This window comes from Falco naumanni, chromosome 3 (assembly GCF_017639655.2).
Source record: "Falco naumanni isolate bFalNau1 chromosome 3, bFalNau1.pat, whole genome shotgun sequence".
In the NCBI taxonomy this organism is placed as follows: domain Eukaryota; kingdom Metazoa; phylum Chordata; class Aves; order Falconiformes; family Falconidae; genus Falco; species Falco naumanni.
In genome coordinates, this window is record NC_054056.1 from 60,780,093 (window position 1) to 60,792,605 (window position 12,513).

Consider the following 12,513-nt stretch of genomic DNA (forward strand, 5'->3'; position numbering starts at 1 on the left):
CAAACACTTCTTAGACTGAAATGTTGCCATTCAGTCAAATAGCAAAATTACATTAGAGGCCATCTATTTTATTTAACAAGCAGTACCCAGGTACATAAACAGTGCCCTTTAATAAGGCAACAAGGCCATGAAAGGGGAAAGAAAAGGGAAATGTTTCATGTAGACAGGTAAAGCAAGTTTAAAATTTCATAAGTCATCTCATAAACACAGTATTAAGTAACTCCCTCGTGAGTTACGCACTCTTCATACTGGCAAGAACTAAAGCCTCAGGAAGGGCCTTCACAAGATTATTTTGGATAGAGAATAAAATACAAATTCCTTAGCAGCATTCAGCTCCTAAACCTAAGATTACTTCACAGGGTATGTGACGCTATCAGAATGTTAGAAAATTTACTTTAAGGGAGAGTGTGTAATCACACAACTGAAGTCACATAGGAGCAAGCTGCACATTTTTCAAAGATAATGCCAGCACTATAAAAGTAACAAACAGGTTTGTGTGTTTTCCCATTTACTCATAGGTGGATAAAGTCTGCTGCAGTTACAGCACCATCCAAAGTATTTCAAGTTCTGCTCTGAGAGTCCATACCAGCTCAGAAGTAGTGCTATACAAATACACAAAACTACCCTTAGCTCTCAGCAGACAGCTATAGACCACATCCAAATCTGAGTGGACTGTTGGAGGAGCCAGCTCCCATTCAGAGTATGTAGCAGTATCCAGGTTATTCCCTATTACTGAGGGCATTCCTGCTCTTCATTAATCCATTCAGGGGACAGCCAACCTTAAAATAAATAATTAAATAATACCCTAGCATTTTAGAAATATCACAAACAAGCTTTCCAATCACATTATGATTAAGTCTCATAATCACATGAAGATAGAATCTCCAGGTATGTGGCAGCATATGCTTTCCAGTTTGGTTCACTTCAGGGGAACAGTATCAGTCTCCAGTCTACAAATTCTGTGGAGCTCTATCAGGATGCAATTCACAGGCTGTTTCCAACAGACATCTTGGGGAAAATGAAAGATGGATGCAATTCACAGGTTGTCTCCAACAGACATCCTGAGGAAAACAAAACTGGGATCCCCTGGGGGAGAGTTAAGTGCTTTGCTCCAGAGAGAGCACACCTGAAAAGAGACCAACCATAATCGCACAGGAAAAGCCCTGGTCCCAAGACTCTACCTCCTGCGCTGGCTGTGCTATCACACTGCCTGTTTAGCTGTAACATCCTGCTTTGCTGGTGAGGCATGCTGTGACAGTTTACATCTTGCTGTCTGCTCCAGAGCAAGCTAAAGCAGGCAGTCTAGGAGAAAAGCCTTGGCACAAATCTTTGTTCCAGGCAACAACGAAAGCTGCATACCAAGTTACACAAACCGTGCCACATGTGACTCCCACACCCATTCCCATCCTTCAGGTGTATCTCAGCAACTCCTGCCACATATGTGGTCTTTCCCTGGCTGAATTAACTGCCATGGAAGCAGTTTCAAAGCAGTGCATTATATTACGATCACAAACAGATATATATAAAAGGCATTCTTGGAAACAACTGGCCAGCTAACAGCTGGAGAGACTGCTGTTTAATTGCTGGACACTGCATGTTTCTGAAGGAATAAGCAGAATGTCTGGACTCTGCATCATGAAGCAGACGGGCACTGTAACCAGGACAGACTCTTGCAGGAGTATCTTGACTAATCAGCTACCTGCATCACAACTGTTACTGCCCGCCCAGGGAGTAATTCCTCATTCTTCACACTTCTGGAGAAAGTGCTGGTCCACTGTTTGGGGCCCTCCAGTCTTACACCCTGTGAATGCTGCTCCTGGTTCCTACGGTCTTGTGACCACAAAGTAACCCAATACCAACTCCTCCAATACCATACTCAAGCCTGGTACGCTAGTTTCCCATTCCGTGGTCTAGTCCCACCACTCCCCAGGTTCAGTCCCTCTCCATTAGTTTCTTCATTCCCCTCTCCTGCAGTCCAGTTCCTCCACCATCATCATCTTTCTCACAACCTCCTCCTCACCATGCAGTTGTTCAGCACTTAGGCCCGCGCAAGTTCAGTTTCACCATTCCTCTTCTCCAAACCCAGTTCCTCATCTAACCTCACCTTTTGGCTGCTCACCGTTTCCCAGGTTTCCCTTGCCACCTTTATTTCTCCTATGTTAACTTCCAATTAAGGCTTCTGAAAATTACAGTCCACACATAAGCAAGGAAACCCGGGAGGTCTTCTCCAGCCAAGTTTAGGTTTTCCCTCTAAATTACGAAGAGTATTACAAAGGCTTGCCTGATTACCAAAATATTTTTTTATTACAGAGAACAGGCAATTCTTCCCTGATAGCTAAATTCTCAGAAACAGTTTGAACAATTTGGTTAGTGTTTTTTGATTAAATATTTTAATCCCAGCCTAAGAAACGCAACTTTTCAGCCCAAATGAAAATGTGATCACTTTTGATAAGGGCTGAACTATTGAGAGCTGAATTGAATACTACAAAATGTCCTGCAAATCTGTCAAACCCTCCTATACTTCTGAAAAACACCACATTGTACAGTATATATAATATGCCCCATTGCCTGGATTGGCCTTAGAATTATTCCCAACCCCTATCCCTTTTCTCCTGTCCACCTCTCCAAACTCCCGCTTGTGCCAGCACTGATGGTTACAAAACAGAAAGTTTTACCACTTAACAGAGTAAGGGAGGAAAACGCAATAAAAGATGTGCAGTTTACTTTTTCAACAACTGCTATAAACATAGCATCGCCTCTGGTTTTGTTTGCCTCAGGACTATATACATGTTTTACACACTTCGAAAAAGCTGTCTAATCCCTAGTCAGCAAAGGTCTGCAGCAAGTTGTACAACAACTGATGGGATCTAGTGAATTAAGACTAATTTTTATACTTTTATCAGTTCCTGGGCTGGATTTATTTAATGACGATTTACCCTTATTAGAGATTTCAATTATGACATAGTTCAGTTCCACTCCAGTAGCTGACCTCAGCCATCTTGAGAACAGCTGTCCATTTAGTGGAGTCAGTTAAAATACCAAAAAACTGTGATCAGTGGAGCTGAATGTACTAAAATTGCTGTTAAAAAAAACAAGTGCTAATCATCAGAGTGAAAAAAAGCAAAATGAAGCAGAAGATGAGCCAATGGATTTGGCATCAAATTTTTTACTGGAGTTTTAAGCATTTCTACTATTCTTTCAAGAGCATCTACAGACTAACCACAACAGATCGCATGACAGACAACAGAATCCAGTTTTCCAGAGGCCAGAACTTTGCACATTCAGTTCCATCACCCAAAAAAAAAAAAAAAATCTAAGGCTATATATAGCCTAGTTGTGGGTTTTGTGGTTTTGGGGTTTTTTTTTGGTTTTTTTTAAGAGTGCATTACCTAGTCCATGCTAAAATACCAGAAACAACAAGGGTAAACAAAAAACATTAAAGATGCTTTGCTTTGGATTTAGCACTGGTAACAAATTTTGGACATGTCTATACACCAGAAACGCGTAATATAACACATTGGGCATTTCTGTAACAGCAATATATCACCTGGCAAAAACAACAGCAGCAGCAGAGATGCAGTAATACATCGTGATGCTCCTGCCGGCAGGTAAAGTTAAATCTCTATGGAAATCTTGGGAACATACCCAGCTGACATGTATAGGCAGACGCCAATGCCACGCATTATCTTTCTTAACCATGCCAATTACAATGCAACCAGAAGGGGTATGCCCCCCCCCCCCCCCCCCCCAAACATGGCTTAACTTGGGTCTGTTGGTTTGTCCTTTAAAAGCCACTTGCCACCACCTATTAGCACACCAAGCTCAGTATGGCCGAAGCCTGCTACACTTTGTCAGCTCCGTACACCTGCTTAATACATGGAGGAAGTGACAAAAAGCACATGTGCCACACGAAGTACTGCATGCTGAACCCTGACAGTGTCGCTTTCTAATCCATTACTGAGATACTATCTTTTAGATTGGATGTAGAAAAATTGCTTCTTCACTAAATTGGCTGAATTGTGCTCGTTATTTTATTCACAGATTTTTCAAACAGCATTAAAGTTCATTTACGGAATTCATAATCCTTTAACTGGGAGGTCAGTATGAACAGTCTAGTTTACCTTACTAAAGGCAAAGAATATTCAATTCTAAGGCTTCATCATTCCCAGAAATAAGCATTTTCTGAAAATATATTGCCACACAAACTTTTAAGAGTTAACACTGTGAAAATTAAGTTTCTTGTGCTTTACATTCAATTTTTGCCACCATGTATTGAACACAGATGATGAGATCTATAATTTATAGGCTGTCACTTGAACTGACAACTCTCTAACATAAGAAGGAACTAAGAACAAACAGCGTCGCTTGGATCTTTTCATAGTGTGATATATGTCACAGATGATCAGTTCCCATGTATGATTTTTGTTTCATATTTAAAACCCTGCATGTTCCAACGTAACACAGGCAAATCATATCCAACTTTTAGTGAATATTAAACAGAATTATGGTGGCTGAGAAAACCCATTCTACTGTAAGAGAAGGAAAAGCAAAGACATCTAGAAAAACAGTTTATGTAACAGCTTCTCTGATTATTTTTAGTGATTATTTAATAACGACGTCTATCTGCAGCACCTTAGTTTTTGGCTTAAAGAGTCCTGTATATTATCAAGCTAATACCAGCAGTATTAGGTAGCAGTATTGACCTCGCAGCCTAAGTAGAAGGAAAGTCTCCCCTTATGCCTTCACCAGTTGTTTTATTAGGCCCATATTGAGTAAAATCAACTGGAGATTGGGTTGCATGCAAATGTTTTCCCAACTTAACTGTAATGGATAGGAGTATAACCTTGTCATGCTCCCAGCATAGCAGCTTTTAGGAAAGCTTAATTGTAGATGCAGTTTTACCTACCAAAAGATTTTTTTCTGATGTAGGTTACTTCATTTGAAGATCTGTTTTGAGCCATGCCAACAAGATAATGGTTTTATTGATCCATGTTACAACTACAGCAGTGCTACCTGATGGAATGGATGCTGATGTCTGTCAAACTCATGCTACATAGAAGAAAGTTATCTTTTTCTTTTCCTGTCTTTTTTTTTTTACCATGGTACAAGACAACTATATAATCTCCTCCTTTCAGACATATTCCCATCAATGCCAATGGCAACCCTTCATCAAGACTGCATGAAGTATTTAGCCCTTCTGCAAATTTCTAAATTTTCAGGGTGTTTTTTTTCAGTACCATGCATAAAGTTGGGATTAACAAGTTCTGTTTTTCTCCTCTGCCCCAGACTCATGCAATACCCAAAGGGAAAGTAAATTTAAATATTTATAGGCTCAGTAGATTATTAATTATGATTAACATCACCACCTCCAGGGCTGAGATGTTGCAAAATGTCATGCATGTGAACACTGAAAACATTCACAAATACATTCAAGGCAAGGTGTGGCACCACTCATCTTGGGGCAGCAGCTGGTCTCTGCAGCAAAAGGCTGGGAAGCAGAAATCTGTCTCCAGAGCCAGTAAAGGCCAGAGGCAACTATGGGGAAAACTGATGAGTTAAATCACCAATTACTGAAACAGCAACAGGACCCGAAAATTCACAGTATTTGTCTTCTAAGCCAATTTACACAGCCAAACAGCCTTACAAGAAAACTTACATGAAATACCAGCTTTCTGGAAAAAAAGTATAAACCACCTTAGGATTTTAAATTAAATTCACATAGATTTTCTAAAACAAGCTTCAGCTCAGTCTGCAGCACCCACCACAGTAATTATTGGCAATCCTATGGCTTCAGAGTATCATAAAAACAAGCACACCTTAGGAAATACATACTGATTGCTGTTTTCAATTTACTTGCCAAATATAATAAAAATGAATTCAATAATAACACAAATAGACACTAAAAATACATATGCCTCACAGCTACTGAAAAAACTCAGCATCTGACAGGACAGGAACAAACAAATTCTGACTGTCATTGCCAAATCTGCTGTGTAGCCTAGTCTACACAAGAAAAATCACGCCGCTTTAAATAAAATTAGTGTACATAGTTTAACGGAAGCCCCAGTATACATAAGCCATTGTCCTCCCCCCACAAAAAACACAAAACTGCCTCTGTCAGTATAAAACATTTTTAAGAGTTGTGAAATTCTTGCTCTTAAGTACTAAAAAACACCAAATGTAATTACCCCTCGAAAATATGCATCCGCAACTAACTGTTCTAATCACACAGACTAACTGCAAACTCCTGTGACATATGTTTGTGATTCTTTTAGATGCCTTCAAAGTTGGGCTGAAATAGCCTATTAAAAACTTACTTACAAAAGTATTTATAAAGAACTAGCAACCAAAAGAAGCCAAACACAACAGAAAACGGAAAGCCAGTTTTATCATAAATAAGTAAAATATCATAAAATTGAAGAAGCACTGCAGGTAACAGCCAATGCAACTTCTCCATTGTTTTTTGGTAGAGTATACAGATTTTGGCATATTCCAAGACGTGTTTGTGATAGTCTTTGCCAGAAAATTAGTTCTTAGTTATCTTTTTCTAGGAACCTGCATTTCAATCTCCATCGTTGTATGTCAGTTACATTACTGAACCATCCAGACAACAAAGACAGAACTCCATATATTTATCACTTCCTCTTTCAGCTGGAAAGCTGCATTTCATTTCCTCCAACAACTTTTAAAATCCTTTCCAAAACATGACTGATAAAACTACACCTGATCACCAGTGGTACGAGTTGTATAATTTTTGGAGAACTGCAACCCCAAATCTCATGATTAAAGCTTCAGAAGCATGACTTGTAAAAGATCTCTGCATCCAAGATTAGCTTGCCAGTGGCCAGCACAAAGAAAACTTAGAGAATTTGTGAAGATTATAACATCTAAAGAACAGGAAAAGCTAAACCCACTAGACTAAAATAATCCAAGGAGTTTCTGGGTAACTCTATCAAATCAGTTTTGGGTTCGCTGTTGGGTTTTTTTTGTTTGGTTTGGTTTGGGTTTGGGTTTTTCTTTGTTCGGGCTTTTTTGGTGGTGGTGGTGGTGGTGTGGTGTTTCTTCCTCCCAAGCTCTTACATTTTTAGTCCAATCAATTAAAAGAATCCCATCAAATATGAAAAACTCTTTAGGCTACCTTAAAAGAACAGCTTCCATTGAAGACACAACAACTGAAAATTAAGAGGAAGTTGTGAGGTGATACTTTTTCTCAAATCAAATTTAAAAAATACAAGTATTTAAGGCTTTGTACAGATTAGCATTGTATTTTTATACAGCATTTGAGTCACAATATTAAAATCTACTGGCGCTAGATTATTACAAATATGGTAAAATATACGCCAATTTAATTATCTTACATCAGGCAACATCAAATTAATACACTTAACATTAAGTATGTGAAAGCAGTGTGGACAGAGGAAAACAATGACCAAGAATTATGGACTCCCATACTAACATGATAGAAAAACACTACTAATACCATGAAATGAGAGAGTTTAATTGCTGGCATGTTTAGCATTAGAATTTACATTTAGTATTCAATGTAATTCATGCTCATAAAAATCAGCGAAAATTTATTTTCACTGCGACATCCAAAAAAAATTCTGCACCTTGACTGGTGACGCTCATAGTTAAAAAACACACCTGGACAATCTAGAAATGTTGAAGTAGCAATAAGCCTTGTTACCAGGGTAAGTTAAATTTCAAAAAAGCCATTATAGAAAACACATTAAAATTTAGCTTCTAAGTCTTAGGTATAACTCCTATTTCAAAAAGTTAGGTATGGTTTTAAAGAGAAGTGATATCCTTGCAGAATTCTTACTCAATTTTTTGCGAAAAAGAGAAGCTGCATTTTTTGTAACTGTGATAGCTCTTTTTCCACAAGTGTCAGGTTAACAGTATTATCATCGTACATTGTGTTTTTTAAAAACCATGTATCCAGCTCAAGCTCTGGTAGCACCAGAGATCTATGTTCAGTCCCAAGAGTTCCTTTCTGCCAGATGTTTGTTCTCCAGCGTGAGGCTCAGTTACTCATAACACAAAAGCCTAAGGATCCCACTGAAACCTTAAAACAGGAAGTAAACTTCATGTGCTGACTTAAGCTAGACCACAGAAACGGGGAATTTTCATACTACAGAGGGCAAAAATGACACAAAAACACATATTATCTATACATAACTATATGAATACTTGGGCAAAGTTATTCACTGATAGCAAACAAACAAAACAACCAACTTGAAACTAGATTTATTTTTCTGAAAATAATTTCCAGTTTGGTCCAAACTTGCATTTTGATTTGGAATGTCAAACCTCACCATTGAGCTCTTCCTCCTCAGTTTTCCTCTACTGCAGCCATTTGGCCCCTTCCCACCTCACGCAAGCAGCCATCGCTCATACCTTCCCTTGTGTGCCTCCGGAGACCAAAACAGCCAGTCTAAAAAAGCTCAGTTCCTTGTGAGCAAGAAGGAGAATAAAGGAGGCTGCGTGGAAATGAGAAATCTGCTCCTACTAGTTGCAAAGCTGCCCCTTCCATTGCACTGAAGTGGAGGGCAGCATCTACTCCTACAAAAAAGTGTAACCCCCAGAAGCTAAACTGGCACATCTCTGCGCACTTACACAAGGTGTTCCCCAGCGCTGTGCTTTCTGTTGGGCTGTAGCTGGCAAGAACGGTTCAGCCATTCTCTGCTTCCTCCAGGAAAGATAGCAGCCCAGATGGAGGCAAGCCAAAAACTGCCTACAAGGTTAAATTGTAACACCAAGGATCATAAACCTTCTTTGAAATAAATGTTATACTTTTATTGATTGCTTAAGGTTTGTATTTCTACATATCATCCCAGCACTTAAAACAAATGGACAGGTGACAAACTATAACAATTAAGGGCATACCTATGAGGATGAAGTGACTTACATCACACACTTCAGTTATTATTATAACAGAACAATTGCACAATTTAATTCTGCACACAAAAGACAATACTAAATTTGATATTTAAAGCCAAACATTAAATTTTCTCCATTAATTCTTTTTTTAAAGTGGTCTACATACCACATTGACCCGTGCTATTAAACAGCTCACTATACTTTTTCAGATTTACATTATTATTGTTTTAGCAGCTGGTGAGCACTTATTTATTTATTTATTTAATAATATAAAAATATGTGTTTATGAAATAATTAGTTGCTATTTTTTAGTCAGGATGGTATGCTGAACAGCTTCTGGAAGAAACTGGGACATGTTCATTACCTGTACTTCTGTTTACGTAGCATTCCAGAAGCTACACAATAAAAAAATACCAAACTGTGTTCTCTATTTACATATGTCTTATTTACTTACCAAAGGAAACATCACTTGTAGGTAGTGAACTGATTGCTCCTAAATACTGTGATCTCATGTTTTAAGATTCGGTACATCTCAGTTTCCCATACATACTTGGAATTCATAGATTAGACAAGAAAAGAAGATGCCTTCTGCTTTTTCAGCACACAACTAGTAATAAAAACCACTAAGTACCCCAGTTACACTTCCCAAATATTTTTGGTCAGACATATATTGTTTAGGTATTAACTTTGGTTTTTATCTTCCTAATAAACTACTTTATCCGCTGAAGCCACTGTACTTTGTATTTATCTTTTTCACAGATTCTGCCCTGCTAGTTCAAAATTGTCACAGCAATTTACTGATGAAACCTAAATAAAATATTTCTTCCTAAACTGTAATCTCTTAACATATTTCAGCTAAGTGTTGTGTGAGCCTACTTACTGGATCACCACTCATTACTCAGGCAATTATATATTTATCCCTCCCCACCCCCCCAGCTGCTCCAAGTAAGCAGTCATCCCTCACTTTCTACTGCAGCCTAAAGAAAAACTGGAAGTGGGGAGCACCGAATCCCTACTGTAATTCAGCTTCAGAGACAAAGGCTTGCTGTTGCTGCCACTAACATCAAAGGCTTTCACTCTACTACACCTTCACAGCTTCAACCAAGTTTGTATACCCTGATGTCACGCCCGAAAGGTGAGGGATGGCTGGAAAGGGAAGGGTAAGTATGGACAGGAAAGGAGTCATACCTTTCCTTTTTCTAAAATCAACCCGCATCCTTGACTTTCCGGTTTCAGCCATGGCAGGCAGAAGAACTAACCATTACCTGGACAGCAATCACCTCTAGACACCACCGTGTCTGGGGATACAGCCTCCCACAGGCTATTTCCAGCCCAACTAGGGGCTCATTTGATTTTTTTTTTTTTTTTTTTGAGCAACATTTTGAAAGCTATGGTCCATGAGGCTCAGGTGAACAGCAGAAAGAGCTGATGAATGCTTTAGGTGAAAATATGAAGCAGGCATATGACAAAGCATGACTAGTTTAAGGGTAGTGAATCATTCACTGATACAAAATAACCAGATGCTTTAGTTCAGAGAAAAGCTTAGTAGCTTACACTAGAGATACAATAAACTGAAGACAAATGTCACATGAGGCTTTATTTTGGCATTTTGAGGGCAGCTACATGACACCAAGCTTTACAGAAGGAAAGCAGATTTTCATTTGTTGGTATTTATTGCTAAACAGCAGCATCTTCCACATTAGTCCAAAAACAGCTTGTAAGAAACAGCAGTGTTTACTCTGAAAATACTATAATCTTTCTGTAACAAAATACAGCTAAAACACATTAGGGAAGTGCCTAAAGGGTACAGCTGAGATCAGAACCTCAGAGTGTTATATATGGTGCCTATACACATCAGTTTTGCTTTAAGTCCATCTATAGAATTAAGCCATGCAGCTCTGAAGCAAGAACGCTATATTGCAATACCAAGACAATACAGTCCATTAAAGACATGCACATACAGAAATGGAAATATGCTACCCTACAGAACAAGAAAATAAACTTTCTTCCCTGTATAACCATCACACCAGGGGTTTCACTTGTCAAAGCCTTACTTTTTTTTGGGGAAAAAAATAAAACCCTAACCAAAATACAAAACATGCCCTCCCACCCCTGAATGCACCTTCACCAAGACAGAATAATGCCTAAGTTGCTCCTGGAGTATTACAGTTTTGAGGCAGCTATTTCTATTTCAGATATGGGAAGACTAAAGAACACAACTTGTTTTCTTGAAGTTAGAAATGCGATCCCTAGAACAGGGAATGTAAAGCTCCCTGCTTCACCATAATAAACAACTTGGTTTTGACCCAGCTACTTAGAACTTTACAGTAGGGACGGGTAGTTGATTTCAAACGCTTAGAAGTAGTAAGCAGTCAAAACCACAACAGTTTGGAAACTTTTTTAATTTCTGTTTTACTTCTCTGCAGAGAAACCCCCCGATAAGTATGTATCACACCGACTGTATAACTATACTATAGACGGACTGTACCAAAACGAACTGAAGAAGCCACCAGAAGGCATCATTCATCAGAAGCTGTACGCAACACCTCAAATGACATCAAACCCCAAATCTAAGGGAACTCTCTGCCATTTTTCTTTAAGCTTGCTAAGAAAATCACACCCATTACAGTCCTGCATCATGTCCAACAGAGCCTTAACATCACCCTTGAACAAGTGTACGATAGCAACGCTGAACATGCATGGTTAAGTGCTTTCCAGAGAAATACGAATAAAACCATAATTACAGCTGTTTTGCTGTGCTGGAACAAAAGACACAAATCCATCTGGTTTATGTAACTGGTAAAAAGGGTCTTAGTCTATTATTTTTTATTATTATTCCTCATTAAGGATGACCATTAACCTCAGGGACACTGGGGCATGGGGGAATTCAAATGACACCACTCCTGTGAGCTGATACTTTCATACTATCCGCGTGGACTGCCTGCATATTTTTTGTCATTTGTTCCAAAATACATAAGCACTTGGACGTAAGATCTGCTTTTTTATTCAGACGTCACACACTGACATACGATGTATGGTAACGTATGGTTTCTGAACAACGTAATTCGGTAGACAACACAGCATCCTTAGAACCTGTTAAACGTACTAGCTGCAGGAAAATGACAGCGGCAGTCGGAGTTGTCTGGGGTTTGGTATGTGACCTCTAGGCGAAGGTAAATGAACGAACGAACCCGGCCTCTCCCCTCCCAAAACCAACCCCGCCGCCAGCTGCCCCACGGCCCCGCCGACCTGCGCTCCGTGCCCGAGCCGCAGCGGCCCCGCACGGCTCCGAGCACGCGGACGCTGCAGGAAGCCTTAAGCGAGGCGCCCGGCGCTACCCCGAAGGGCAGGAGGGCGGCCAGGCCGGCAAGCGAAGCGCCGGGCCCCTCCTCGGCAGCCCGACGGGGCACTCGCCGCCGGGACGCGCGGCCCGTCCCCGCCGCGGCACCTGTCCCCCCGGCCGGCCGAGTCCGCCCGCCCCGCCGGGGAGGGCCGATCCCGCAGGGGGAGGGCGAGCGGGTCACCCCGCGGGGGACGGTGGCGGCCCGGGCCGGCCGGGGCGGCTGCGGAGGGGAAGGGGGCGGTACCCACGACGGCTCCTCCCCCAGCCTCCGGGCCGCCCCTCCCCCACCC

The 12,513-nt window shown here is 40.4% G+C and overlaps 1 protein-coding gene across 1 annotated transcript in view; it reads right to left on the bottom strand.

Moving 5' to 3' along the window:
* The window catches only part of RALBP1 (ralA binding protein 1), a 34,585-nt gene that overhangs the window by 21,792 nt on the left and 280 nt on the right, over positions 1–12,513 (bottom strand). The window lies entirely within an intron of this gene.